The sequence below is a fragment of the Rattus norvegicus genome, assembly GCF_036323735.1.
Source record: "Rattus norvegicus strain BN/NHsdMcwi chromosome Y unlocalized genomic scaffold, GRCr8 chrY_unlocalized_18, whole genome shotgun sequence".
In the NCBI taxonomy this organism is placed as follows: Eukaryota; Metazoa; Chordata; class Mammalia; order Rodentia; family Muridae; genus Rattus; species Rattus norvegicus.
The window spans coordinates 30,389-45,975 of NW_026947376.1; the positions used below are offsets into that span (position 1 = coordinate 30,389).

The window sequence follows — 15,587 nt, forward strand, 5'->3', positions numbered from 1 at the left end:
TTGAATTTAAAATAAAAATAAATTTCATAACAGTTGCTGAGCAACAGCCATGATAGGAATGAAAGTGAAATAAGAAGGGAGAGGAGTGAAAGGTAGGAAACCAGAGCACCAAACAGCAACCCATCTCCTTTTGAAAGGTGCTTAATGGGGCAGCATGTGAAGGGTGTCTATCCTCTCAAAAGTCTCCTACTCTGATAATTAACACTTTGAAACCAAATTTAGATAAAAAGTTAAATGGGGCATACATTGTTTTCAAAGTCCAAACTTTGGAGTAAGCTGAATTATGCCTGAGGTTTGCGCGTATGAAAATTTGCATTTATTCCTATAATCCCCCAGATCAAACTACTGATTTTTGAGATTACTACTGTTCTCTGAGAAATTAATAGACAGAAAATCTGCAACATATAATAATGTAAAAGTTGTATGACTTCTGAAGAAACTATAGCCTGTATTCTGACTAATTATATGTTGCATGACATCCTCACAGTGACAGGCAGCAGCAGTGGGCACAGATCCAGCAGTCATGAGATCATGACTCTCAGCAACTGGTTCTCCCCAGTGCAAAAGCTCTGATATGTTGTCGGCTACATGCATGAAATCCACTTAGACTGACCATATTCTCAATGCTCATTAATTACAGGACACAACTTTCTCATCCGTCAGAAGTATGGGTGCCTAGTCACTGGTCATCAGTGAGTTTTAGTGCACATATGATTCCACATGGTACTCCTTAGATGATGACCACCTTCATCTTTGAGTGTGAAAAGCAGCCATTCTCATTTTCATTCACAGTTAAAGATACGACAATCCGAGAGACGGGAGGTACAAAAATAACTGGTTTTGATCTGAGTTGGAAGCCAGACTCTATCACTTCCCAAGCTTATGGTTACAGGAGACTTGTACTCTTACATAATTGGATGTAGAATGTGGCTAACTAGTCCTAAGAATAAAAGAGGAAAAATGAAATAGCAATTCTATTCTGAAAATTTGTACCTCAGAGCATGCTTCCCTGATCCCCTCTCACATTTAAAGTGAAAAGGAAGTCCTAGAAGTATGGAGTACGATTAAAACTATTTCTAAGATAATGCAGGGAAATTGTTTTAAACCATACATAGAGGTTAAGGGAGCAGCTCTGTGGTAGAGCAACACTCTGCCTGTGTGAGACCTGGACTTGACATTCACATCAAAAAGAAAAAAAAAACCCAGCTGGCGGGGATGTGAGCAATGGGAACATTACTCCATTGCTGGTGGGAGTGACATTTGGAGATTTCTCAGAAAACTGGGAATAGTACTAACCCAAGACATAGCTATACCAGTCCTGAGCATATACCCAAAAGATTCTCCACCATCCCACAAACACTTCCTCAATTTTATTCACGATAGTCAGGAATTGAAAACAACCTAGATGACCCTCAGCTGAGGGATGGATACAGAAGACTTGGTACATCTACAGAATGGACTACTATCCAACTATTAAAAAAAATACATCATGAATTTTGCAGACAAGTGGATGGAGAATATCATCCTGAGTGATGTAACCCAATCCCAAAAGGACATGCCTGTTATGTATTCACTAATAAATGATATTAGCCAGAAAACACAGGATACTCATGTTACATTCCACAGACCCAATGAAGCTAAACAGGAAGGAAGGCACAATTGTGAACACTTCAAACTCACATAGAAGGGGAATAAAAATGTCATTAGAGTCAGATGGAGGGAGGGAACTGGGTGGAAGAGGGGATGAGAAGGGGAATGGGGGGAATTCATTAACAGGTGTGGGGAGGAAAAGGAGGGATGGCCAAATGGACATGAGAATGAGTGTAAATCTGCAACTGACAGGGGTAGGGGTGGGCAACTCCAAGGTGAGACAGACCTGGGATAAGGGAGTTGACCAAGGTCAATGGGAGCATCCTTAGCTGTGACTCACAGCACTGGGGATATGGTACCCAAAGAGGACACTTCCTGTAGCCAAGGCAGAAACCTTGGTGAAACAAGAGAGACACCATCCCATCCATGAAACTTGACCCAAAATCTATCCTGTCGTCAAGAAATACAGGGACAGAGGATGGATCAAAGACTTAGAGAATGGCCAACCAATAACTGGCCCAACTATAGATGCATCACATGGGCAAACACTAATCCCTAACAGCATTAATGAGTCTCTGTTATGCTTACATACAGGAGTCTAGCATGGCTGTTCCCTGAGAGTCTCCACCGAGCAGCTGACTCAGACAGATGTAGGTAACCAAAGGAAAAGAGTTGTCAGAACTTGAGGACTCTTATGTAAGAATTAGAAGGAAGGATTTTGGGACCAGGAGGGGAGTGGAACACCATACAAAGACCAACAGAAGCAACTCATCTGGATCTTTTAGGCTCTCAGAGACTGAATCACCAATGAAAGAACATACCCAGGTTAGACCTAGGCCTCCCTGCACAGAAGCAGCCTGGACTTCATGTCGGTCCTGAACATCTTGCGGTGGGTGTTCCCAAAAGCTGTTGCCTGCATGTAGGATATGTTCTAACTGGGCTGGCATGTCAGGTTTCAGGAGCAGTGGATATGCCTAGTCTTTTAGAGACTTGATGTGTAAGGGTTGGGGGATATCCAGGAAGAACCCTACCTAGTCAGAGGAGAAGGGATTGGGGAATGCGGAGAAGGAATGTGTGAGTCAGTGATGAGGAGGGGGCAGTGGGCAGGATGTAAAGTGAATTAAGTTAAAAAAAATAATAATAAAGGGGGAAAAAACCCTAAGTGGTAGTGTCACATATCTTTAATCCCAGCACTTAGGAGGCAGAGGCAGGCAGTATATAACTGATAAGTGGGTTCAATATAATTCTAAAATTAGGAAAAGAAATTAAAAGAGGCAAAACAACCAGGAAACGAATAGTAAGGCAGGGGGAATCTGTTTACCAAATTGAGATGTAATATGCAGTTCCAGTATTGGCAAACACAAAACACAAATGAAGAATCTAGGAATGGACACCACAGCCCCCAAAATGCCTAATTGATCTTGAAAGCTGACGTTCAATAGAGCAGAGACAGCTCTTTTCAATAACACTAGTGTTACTCAAACCTGACAGCCAGATATAATAAAAATTTGACTATTTCAAAACTTACATAGAAATTCAATCAAAATAGATCATGGACTTACCTGTAAAACAAGAAAATAGGACACCAATTAAAACGTGAAGACCGAGATAAAAAAAAAGGAAAGAAAAAAAAAAAAGAAAACTTCAGACCAAGGCCTTGGTAAAGAGTCTTCATACAAGGAAATATTGATAAACTAAACTTTGATTGTTAAAGGCCATGTTAGGAGGAAAAGCATCAGCAGATGCTTCTTTGTGTAGCCCTGGCCAACTTGGAACTCTCTGTAGACCAGACTGATTTGAAACTCAGGGATACACCTGCCTCCACTTCCCTAGTCCAGGGATTAAAGGATGGGCCACGACTGCATGACTGGGGTAATATTTTCTTATAAAAACTACCAGATTTTAAAAACTACCAGATGAATTCTACCTAATATGTAAAGAACTCAACAAATTAAAAAAAAAACTAATAGGAAATTCAACGAAGGGTGGATTGAAAACATACACTGATAATTCATCAAGAAACAAGAAATTCCAAATGAAACGACTAAATTCCAATTTAATCATCTAGCAGTGTGGCACATGTGCTTGCAAATTGCTCTACAGAGTGACAGATGAAAACTGAAGCGACCTCTGATATACTGAAGTTCTCCAGAAGTGTGCTAAAAAGTAGACAAAGCTCCTTTCTGGGACTGGGTCAGTGTTTGAGATGGCTGGCTGTTCTTCCAGAGGACCCAGGTTTAATTCCCAGCATCCATATGTTTCTTCACAACTACCTAAAACTCCAATTCCAGAAGTTTCCATACCCTCTTCTGACTTCTAAGGACATCAGGCTCACACATGGTGCAGACATACATGCATGCTCAATGTTCACATTCATAAAAATATTAAGAGGAAGAGAGAGACATTCTCTAGTATTTCACTTGTGCTTTCTACATGTTTCTGTCACACCATGGAGCTCAACCAACCAAACTCAGACACAGGAGTCTTACACAGAAGGTAAACCTTACAGGTAACAAAGGAACTGTATTTTACACTTATAAACCTATAATTTAGATGAGTGCCTCTTTCTGTGTAGCACAGTTCATATGGTAGAAAAGTAAGCCAGTCCTACTCTGTCTATATTTCCAAGGCCATGTTCCAGCTCTTGACATACCAAGGCTTTTCACTCAAATATTTCTTTAAAATTCTTTCTGGCAGAGGACTTGGTTAAATTGAAAGAGGGAGGTAATGAAACCTTACTGTAGGCAATGAAAAATTATGTGGGGGATTAATAAGAAAACAATTAGAATCTTTTAAGTAGTGTTTGTTTGAAGAGGAAGAATTGGGTGGGGAGGTTTTTGATACAGGGTCTTACTGTATAACTTTGGCTGTCCTCAAACTCAAAATCCTCCTGACTCAGGCTCTCAAGTGCTGGGATTAATGGGCTATACCCCCACACCCAGCTGTGAAGTTCTTGATATAGGAAACAGAATAGTGTTTGTGTAAGTGTCAGGGAAAAGAAGGACCACCCAGCAGTTTCTACACTTTGTACAGTTTTCTTTGCTTTAGTCTTTCTGTACCAGAAATGAGATATGTTGAGTAGGTTATAATATTTCACTTTATTTGGTAAATGTTGATTCCCCTTGTGTAAACACGTAAAATTTTTGCCTTTAAAGAAGATAAGCTCTTTGATCTCCTTTAAAACCGTTAAAAAATATTTACCAAGCACTGAGAAGCCTGCCTGAATCAAATGCAAATGCTGTTTCGATGAAATATTAGGTGATGACTAGATTTTTCTTTTCCTTTCCACTAAATAGAACGGAAGCAATATTTTACTGTATGAAACAAATTTTCTTTCCATATTTCAATGAAAACCATATACTGCATACTATTCAGGGTATCACTGAGGAGGCCAAGGTGTAGCTGAGTATAAGGATATGCTTAGCATGCTCAAGGCTTTATTGTAAATCCCCAACATGTGTATGTGCAATGTGTGCACATTTTTGTCCACTACATTTTGAGATATATATATATATATATATATATATATATATATATATATATATACATATGTATATATATATGACATGTTTTATTTATTAGCATAATAGCCAACTTCCTAATTTTTTCAATACTTCCTTTAAAATGTATTTTATTGGGGAGGACAGATGGCTCGATGTTAAGAGCACTGGCTGTTCCTCTAGAGGATCCGGGTTTAATTCCTAGGACTCACATGGCAGCTCACAGCTGTGTGCAGCTCCAGTTCCAGAAGAACCTGGAGAGAGAGAGAGAGAGAGAGAGAGAGAGAGAGAGAGAGAGAGAGAGAGAGAGAGAGAGGTATAGATACACACACACAAATGGTATTTTGTTTCAAATGTGTTCATGAATGAAATATGAATCTTTGAACACAGAGATTGGCTGCTAGCTGAATTCTTTTGTCTCCAAATATCAATGATAGCAAATAACTAATATCAAATATGTTTATTTTTTAATATAACAAAAGAGGCCAAATAAATATTATCATAACTACTCTTCCTAAATAGGGTGCCTAAATGCTCACCCACAATGATTCTAAGTGCAGAGTTAATGCATCCACCTCTATCTTAACAAATCATGCAGCATAAAATAAAAACAACCACTTCACTGTATCAATTTTGAAAGTGCACTAAATACAGTGCTGTTACTATGGTAACCCAGGCAGACTAGTTCTTTGAAAGAATCACATCAGAGTCTAAACAAGATCATGTCATGGTCTTTTAGTCTTCTTTCCTCACGAATGTTTCTTTTGCAAAAGCCTCAATAGAACAATATCTACATAATTAGTCATTTTGTCTACCTTCTTTTGTCCCAGTAATTATTTCTAAAGACTTTGTATTTTTAGGACACTATCCAATAAAATAACCTAACTAGGGCTGGGGCAATGGCTCAACTGGTAGGGCATCAGCCTAGCAAACTGATGCCCTGAGTTTGATGTCCATCACCACATAATACTGGTTGTTGTTGTTGCACATTCCTGTAATCCCAGCACTTAAGAGGGAAACAGAAAGAAAGGAGTAGGAAGTTCAAAGTCAAGTTTGCTACATAATGAATTTGAAGCTAGTCAGACCTATGTGTGGCCTAGCCCTGTCTTTTTTTAATTTTTATGTGAGACTTGTAATTTTTGTTTTGTTTTGTTCTGTTCTGTTCTGTTTTTTGTTTTCTCATTCAAGACAGTGCTTTTCTGTGTAACTCTGGCTATCTCAGAATTCACTCTATAGACAAGGGTGGCCTTAAACTCAAAGATCTACCTGCCTCTGTTGGGATTAAAGGGATGCACTGTTACCACCTGACATGAGACCCAATCTTAAAGAAAGAAAAAAGGAAAGAAAGGAAGGAAGGAAGGACGGAAGGAAGGAAGGAAAGAAGGAAGGAAGGAAGAATGGAAGGAAGAAAAGAAGGAAGGAAATGAAACCTGAACACAATTCAACAACAAAATTTTGCCATGCCAAGTTCTAGACTTTTTGGTACAAAAATTATTTATGTGTCCGATATGCAGCAATATTCAATTTTTTAAAAAAACTTTTTGATATGATCAACAAAATTAATAAACGGCTACTCCATTTTTCTCTCCAGGGCATTCATGCAGCAAGCACACCTATAAAATCTATACCATGTTTTCAGGACGATTCTTACAATGATTCTGTGAAGTAAATAGATATAGGTATTATTATCTCCACTTTAAAGATATAGCTATGTGTAAGACAAAACAGCCGTGACAAATGGGGTCAAGGGAAACAGAAGAAGGAAACAGAATTACCCCTTACACTGCCAGGTGAGACTGGATGAGCCCTGTGGCTCAGTGACCACATGGCACACCACACTCAGGATCCTGAGCACGAGCCTGGTATCAAAAAATAAAAATAAGGAGCGAGACAGGGCTACTCACTTCTGTAAACCCAGAACTTGAGTGGTTATGGCAGGAGGACCAGACCTTCACGGTCATTCTCAGCTGCATGTCGTCTGAATGTCATCTTTTATCTGTGGTCTTGCAGGATGTGTGAGAGATTTGTGCTAAGGGTTTTACTAATCACTGCTGACAAAAAATAGTATAATAGAAGCCTTTCAAAAATATTTGGTTTTAAACCTCCACAAATTTACCACTTTAACCATTCCTTAGGATATACAGTTAAACAAAGCTCTATTATTTTAAATCAGATATAAGGAAATAATAATAATGTAATCTCACATTGTTTTGTTTTTGAGAAAAGAATATATTTACTATCAGTTTACCTACATATGCAGTAGATAAGTAATCAATGCATCAAATATATTAATGTAAAACTCTACCACATTAAACTATAGTTAAATAGGAAATATATATATTTATTAGTACAGAACTGCTTCATTTATAAATAAATTTGCTGGCTCAAACTTCTGTTCACATTCCGTAGCCCCCTGTGATACTGGGGACAAAGCATCCATTTCCTCATAAGCCAACTGTTCAAACACAGAGGTCAGAAAACAACCTGATGGAGGCAGGTCTTTTTTCTCTACCATGGGTGCTCAGGGACTGAACTCAGGCTGTCAAGTTTTGCTTCAGGTGCCTTTACTTGTGAAGCCATTTTGATGGCCCATCCCAACCTTCATTGTATTTCTTCTTACATCGTGCTAAGGAATGACCACATAGCTCCATGAATGACAGGTAAGCTATATTATTTATTTTGAGACAGGATCTTATTATGTTTCCAAGTTTTTCTGAACTCACTCTGTAAATAAGACAGGCCTTTGACTTGTAATCCTTTTGTGTTGTTAAAGTTCTTTATGTAAACATAAGTTCCTCAAGGCTGAGTCTCAATGCTGAGCTTCGTGATTGTAAATGGTGTGAAGACCCTAAGCCGACTACCTTAGACTGTCCCTTTGAAAGTCACTCACTGTTCACGCCTGAGTCTGAACATGCCTGTGACTATCCAAATCTGTCAAATGTGTTCTCTGTGTGTGGGGAGCTTGGCATCAGTGTCTTCCCAGGTGTTTTCTACCTTATTTTTTCAGACAAGGTCTCTGATTGAACCTGCAGCTCAATGACACCATAATATGACTGGAAAGCAAGTCACACTGTCTATCTCCCCAGAGTTGGAGTTATAGGTGTTTGCTGCCTTCCACAGCCTTTACATGGGTGTTAGGGACCAAATTCACTACAGCCCTAAAATGTATGCTTAGCAGGGCACCAGCCCTTACCAATCTGAAAGCTAAACATGTGACCAGACATCACAGATCTACACAGAGTTCCCCTTGTTTTGCTGCAGCCTGCTTATTTGCAGTGACCACCAATGTGATAAATGCACTGATTTATGTTTTTTTTTCTGTATCAAATAAAATATTATGTGATCACCTCCAGTGGTTATAACCTGAGTCTGTGCTCCCAGGCTACGAGCACTTAGGTTTTCCTCAAGAATTAACTATCTCTTATTTCCTGGGGTGAGTGCTGTATTTTGTGTCAATAGCACCTACCAGCAATTTTAACTTCCTAATGAATATATTACTAGTATAATTTATCCCAATACTCATTTATATCTGAGACAGGAGGAAGATGTTTCTGATTATTTAGTAAAAGAAGCCATATAGCATCTTTTACCAAATCAACTGTCAATTCTATAAATCAAGGTGCATACTGGTATTGACTACTGGCATTCCTTAGGAGGAACTAAAATTATGGAATTCATGGGGATGTGTTTCCTTCACTGAGGTACTAAATTAAATTCTATCACTTAACAAGAATGGATACATTTTCAATACTATTCTAGCATAGACCCTATGTCATACTATGAATGTTCAGGGACACCAATATCATGGTACTAACAGTGCCCTCATCTGACATAGCATCAGATACATGTTAGAGCAACAGTAGTTTTGTACTTCTGAATATGTCTCCCAATTGAGCCACACAGAAAAGGTTACTGAGAACAATTTACGTGAGTATTTAAAAGCACTTTACTAATCTGCATTAGTCACAGCTCTTTGCACTGTGTAAGGTGTGGGCTGATGCCCTGTACTCAGCAGACAAAGAAGGAATGCATTTTAGTGCAAGGATGGGATATCACTGATTGACAGTTCTTGGAAAAAGGTTAAAAATTCAAAAGGAGCGTCTGCATTTGGTTCTGAACTTAAAAGTTTTTTTTTTTTCTATTCCCAACAGAAGAGCAGGAGCAAGTCATAGCAGGATGCCTTGGAGATGAGAAACAGGAGCGATCAGAGAACTCAATTTGCAATTAAATGGACTGTAAACAATTCTTACAAGTTCATCAAAGAAAATGATTAAAAATAAACTTGGTTGCGAGAGGGATTTTTATGCACCTAACCATTCCTTAACCTCATTAATAAACAAGGAAATTTCAACCTCCCCAAACCCCCCAAGAAAAAATTAACAAAAAAGTGCTCAAAAACAAAAAAAAACAAAAAAACACTCTAATGAACTAAATTAAAACCCCAGGCAGCTATACGTTTACAGCCACTGAGCAACAGACAGGGTGAAACAGCATCACAATTCTTACCAACTGACTGCAAGTCTTACTGATAATAACTGCTAATTGAAATGAGATAAAAACTGTATTCAAGGCTAAACTGAGATAACCCGGGTCTGGAGCTTCAGCAGAACCAACGGCAGGGATGGCAGAATCCAGGGCAACAGATTGCAGTAGTAAGGGCTCAGATGGGAGACCTCAGCCTACCTTTGTGGGTGCTGTAAAGGGCTGGAAATGTCACGATGAAGAAAGTCGTAGAGTATTTGCCAGGCAGCATTTACTGGATGAGAAAAGGCTCTTCTTGTGTCACAGTACCAGCACAGGCACTGAATGAAATAAAGCCAAGCAGGAATGCACTGAACAGTGGCTCGCACTCCGTATGTATATCTGTGGCAAAATTCTGGTTCTGTGAAGATTTCAAAGAAGAAGGAAAACAATATCACAATTCAAATAAATTAACTGTTCATACCATTTAGTCTCACAGTACAGGTAACCATCAACATATCCGTAAAACCCTAACCGGTGGGTTCACAGTCACTTTCTCCTATGCAGACACCACTTGCTCGACCTCTTTAGTGGATGAGAAACCGGAGAAGCTGAGGTGACTACTGGGCAATGCTTTTTTGATTTCGGAATATCCTAGAACCAATTCAAACAATTTTGTACTTTTTTCAGTTGGAATAAAATTATAGGAAAAGAGTCTATTAATAAAAGGAAGAAAAACACATGCTTTGTTCTATGACTTTAAACATAGGAAAATGTAGAAATATCACGGGTACTGCGACAACTTTGTAAGTGGCAAGTTACTATAAACATACACCCAGAGCACGCTCTCTATGGCCTCCTCATAATCATAGAATGCTTATGGCTCATTATTGTTTTTTATTGCTGCTCTGCAGTAATTTTTATTTTGGGGACAGGATTACATTTATGCACCCCAGGATGACCGACCATCCTATGGCTTCAGCCTCCCTTGCAGGGATTGCAGGGGCGTGGTGGCCTGCCACACCCAATTCATCATGATCTTTTCTGAGTACAAGCTAGATCTGTCTCCATTAGATCTGTGTTATTAATGCAGAATTCCTAACTAAATGAACTTGGCATCACCTAAGCATGAGTAAAGAGCCAGAAGAAGGTCAAGACTTCTGAATTGACCAGGATGTTCTTTCTCACGGCATCTGACATGATTCTAAGCAATCAGTACATGGACCACTGGCACCTACAATGGCATCCTGAGCATTTCTATGAGGACAAGTTGCTGGCACTCTAGCAGTTGTGATACAGCTCCCAACACATATGAAGGTTGAGAGATTACTGCTGAATTCTTTAAGTGTAAGTTTTAGATATATTGGCAAGTGGTTGACTAAAATCATAACACAACCTAAAAGCCAAATAAATGATTTCAGATAAGGAGATTGCTAACAGGGTGACAAACACATTTAATTAGATGTGCAATGCTGTTGGATGAGTTTTCATCATGACCTTTACTGTCATAGTTATCATTCCCAATAGTTCTTTGTTTATGCTGGCAATTCACTAGTGTGAATACAAAATTATACACTAACTTGTGGATCATTTGGCAACCGGCCCGCCTCTCATTCCATTTTAGTTCTAATTGTTAAAACAGATCATATATTCCAGGTCCATGTGAATCACTGACAGGCTGATCATCTGATCAGCCAACCAGAAATTTTCAAAGCCTACCTAATGGAAGGGAGCAGTAAATACTGGATACTGAGAAAAAGAAAGGAAAAAAAATGAGAAAACATAGAAACAGTTCTCTAGTTCAAGGCTGACCATTCAGAGTGACTGCTGGAAAAAAGGAAACCAATAAATCACACAGATACACAAAGCTCAGACAACGAGGGTGGGTAAAGTAGTAAAGTAGGAAGGAGTTGAATGCAAAATTGGAAGGTAAACAGTGGATGAGTGTGTGGTTGTTGTTGAGGAAAGGAGGAAGGAAGGGGAGGGAGAATATGCTAGCCATAGTGGTTCGTTCCTGTAGACCTTCACTTAGAAGGCTGAGGCAGCAATGCAACAAGTTTGAGGCTAGTCTGTGCTACGGAGTAAGACCCTTTCAAGAAAAAATAAGTGATGGAAGCACAATAGGCAACCTGTTGTTAGGGTACAAAGCATTTGCTGGACAGGGGAGCACTTGGTTGACTACAAATCTCTGCTTTGCCTATAAAAGACATGAAGGGCCAGACAGTGGGGGCTCATGCCTATAATCACAAAACAGGGAGGAAGAGGCAGGCAGATCTCTGAATTGGTGGCCAGCCTGGTCTACAATGTGAGTTGTAGGACAGCTGCACAGAAAAACCCTGTCTCAGAAAATCAGGGAGAGAAAAACAGGCAGGGAGTGTGATCATCTAAGGCCTGTTGCATTCTCTAAACTAAATGACACTCTTAGAGCATTGGGTTTCAAGCCCAGGGTCTTATGCACATGATGTATGCACTCTACCACTTGACTGCACCCACAGACTATATAATATTGATTTCACTAATGAAATGGTAATGACTGTGTTCGCCTTAAAATTTCCACAAAAATCACATCTGACCACTATTCTGAATATAATGATAAATCTTTTAAGCAACTAACTCATGCAATATATTCCCTTAGAGTTTATTGAATGGTATAGCTCAATTCTTATAACAATTCTCTTAAGGAGAATAGGTTGAGACAGAACTCACTATGTAGCCCAGGCTGACCTCTAACTTGAAATTCTCCTGCCTAAGTGCCAGGATCATAGTGTGTAACATCACGCCAAACTATGTCAATGGCATGTTTGCTGCTTTAGAGACATTAAGGGAGTTTTACTTTTGCTACTGTGAATGCTATCTTTTGATCAGAAAATTGTCATAGTACATTATTGAGGAATGAATATGTAGGTACAGTGACCATTATGAAATCAATTTCTCTGTCACAAGTTTAAGTTTTACCATAGGCTCCTGGAGTACAGCACCCTGGGCCCCATCACTGTTCTAACTGTAGGACTTGCTGTACCTTTTACATCCAATTACAATACTAATTTTCCAATGTTCACTTCATTTTCAAGAGGCATATTTGTCTTGCTCCAACGGTTGCTTGCTCTCTTCTAGCCCTTTTCATATTTGTTTTAACAGACTTGATTATTATTATTCAGATTTACTCTTCGGATTACCACTAATGGCCTTCTTAAATCTCCTGTCCTCCTGGCTTTCATTCAGATTTCTATTTTCACACTAATTTAAACTACTACTAACCACTGAGACTCATCAATACCTCCACATCCCTCTAATCTTTTTAAATCAAATATCTTGTGCGAACTGAGTGACAAAAGCACACTTCAACATCTGTCTAGGTCCAGGGCATCTAGGACTATTGGAGTAGAGATATGATAAGTCCATAAAAACTATTTTAGAAAAGAAGGATGTTCTGAGGTACCCTGGGTGAAGTCACTTACTTTTATAGGTTTTCTGGCTTCTGAGCTGCTGCTTGTAGCCCAGCCAGAAAGTCTGGAATTAGATGCCCAGAACCACAGTACCTTGGTCAAGGTCAGAATCCTAAGGGAGGTGTGTGGAATGGAAACTGACTCTCAATACTATTATTGTTATCAGTCAGAGATCCATAAATGGACCCAGAACTTGGTTTTTATTTTCCAAAATTATTCAGTCCCTCTTTTTTGATATGAACAGGGTGGCCAGTAACAGTTTGCCTGCATTGCCTTTGGGTTGATTAACTTTAAAAACATTCTATAAAATAGAGATGAGTGTCTGAGTTTTCTCAGAGGAAGAGGGTTTCTTTGTGCTCTATTTGTATTGTTCACTGGATCTTAAGGAAACGCTTATCATAACTCTGGATACAGGCTCTTTACTCAGATCTTTTCTTCCCAAAGGAGAAAGATCAGAGGTTACCTGTAGGAAAATAATTGCAGGAGCTGCACATTCTGAAGCCATATTCGACTGTTGAGGACACAAGGAACTTAATTGGATCAATCCTAGGTATGCAATGAGATACTTCGGGAGAAGAAGAGGAAAGGGCACTTGGGCATGGCTGATGCACAGCATGATATCATCAATACTAAAAAGAAAGAGGGTTGGTGTAGTTCTTCTTCATCTTAATAAATGTGTATAATTTTTTTAATGTTTTTTCTCTCCACGCATGGTTACGGAAAGATTGACATAATTTATTTATTTTTATTTACATTTTAAATGTTATTCCCTTTCTTTGTTTCACCTCCAGGAACAAACTATCCCATCCCTCTTCCCCTGATTCTATGATGGAGCTTCTTATACACCTACCACCTACTCCCTCCAACCTCCATTCCCTGACATTCCCCTACTCTGGGACATTGAGACTTGACAGGACAAAGGACCTCTCCTTCCAAGTCCATCCTCTGCTACATATATGGCTAGAGTTATAGGTAAATCCCTGTGTACTCTTGGGATTGTAGTTTTGTCCCTGTTATTTCCTAGGGGAAGGATATTTTTAAAGTTGTCACAGATATAATTTTAAGGAAACAGGTGCAAAGCAGAGAGGAACATGTTGTTATAAGCACACATCTATTGAAGGAAACTAATTAGAATGTCCAGTAGTTCTTATGATGCCCAGCCATACTTCTCCAGATTTCCAGTGTTTTTTTGTCACTGAACTCAGCCATTTAACATTAAAGGAAGGCCATTCTAACTCAAAGAATCCATACACACATCCTTGTCTTTATAAGTCTTCAGGAAATAATAAAGATATTATCCCCAAGGAGAGAACTGCTTATTAGTTTTAATACAAAATTCTCAACTCACAATGACAAACAACAGAATGTTCAGAAGAGACAGAGATAGACAACATATAAACAAATGTATATAAGGAGACAATTAATGGTGGCTACAACACAATCATACACTTCCGAAAAGGGTCATTTGGAGACATCTCACTAGAATCTTGATGTCTGTTACCAGAAGTAAAAAAATGGCCATCACTATGTTCAACAGAAGTTGTTATATCGAGTAGTGAAGTGGCAAGATAAATGACAATTTCTATAGGCAATTTAGACCAGGGTATCACAGGTGAATGAACAACTCTGTTGAGTTTCTTTGTCTTGGTTCCCTGTTGAATGCCTCAGGTTGCACTTTGAAAGAATTCTTCAGATATCAGGGTCATAGTCCATGATAAAATGTATAAGTTGCTCAAACTGGTTACAATTTCAAAAAGATAAATCTAAGGCTTCCCGATATTACAGGGTAAAATCGACAGACACCTCAGAATGACCAAAGCTTGGAGGAAAACATTTTCAATAGACTAACTCCAAATGCAAATTGCCAGATTGAGTTTTAAAGACACATATCCTGTTTGGCTATTGAAGGGGGAAACAAGAAAGCAGTCTAACAAGAGTCAAGAACATGTGGTTAGCTATGTCATCTTCTCAGTTTCTAAAAGAGCATTGGGTGTTCTGCCATAAAACTTATCAGGCCAGGGGGTAGAATCACGAAACAGATTGAGCTTAGAAAAGATGGAGGGATCTTTGTCCTCATAGCCAATGTGAAAAGAAAATAGACAAACTAATGCAGAATGACAAAGGGTGCAAAACCACCAGGCATGGAGATTGGTATCTAATGAAGTGCTTCTAATGGGTGAAGAAAATAAAACAGAGTAGTGAAAAAGGTATTTATAAATATAACCTAAGGTTGTATTTACACATGGTTGTCTAAATAACCATAACTAGTTGTAGAAAATGATTAATAATTGAAATCAATAATTGCTTCGTATTTTGTTAACAAAGTGTTTCTATAGATTTTTGTGTTTTCTTTCATCAATTACTGTACCATGCAATATAATAACAATTAAGACAATACAATCATTTTCATATTCATTTCAAATTTGAGATAATAAAGAGTGCCATAAATCCCATTTCACCTATTCTAAATCTATAACATGTTTGACATTGTGGAATTGATAATTATATCGCATTCAGTATAACTATGACCTGGTTTAATATATAATTCGTTTCGATTTGTATGTAGCATCATTCTACTATATCAAGGTAC

General features: G+C 38.6%; 1 long non-coding RNA gene across 2 annotated transcripts in view; it reads right to left on the reverse strand.

The window, feature by feature from the left end:
- The window catches only part of LOC134484608 (uncharacterized), a 103,115-nt gene that overhangs the window by 3,681 nt on the left and 83,847 nt on the right, over window positions 1-15,587 (reverse strand). For both annotated transcript variants that reach the window (XR_010062111.1, XR_010062112.1), the window contains one exon: window positions 9,774-9,972. This is a non-coding gene — a long non-coding RNA (uncharacterized LOC134484608). The remainder of the gene's footprint in view (window positions 1-9,773; window positions 9,973-15,587) is intronic.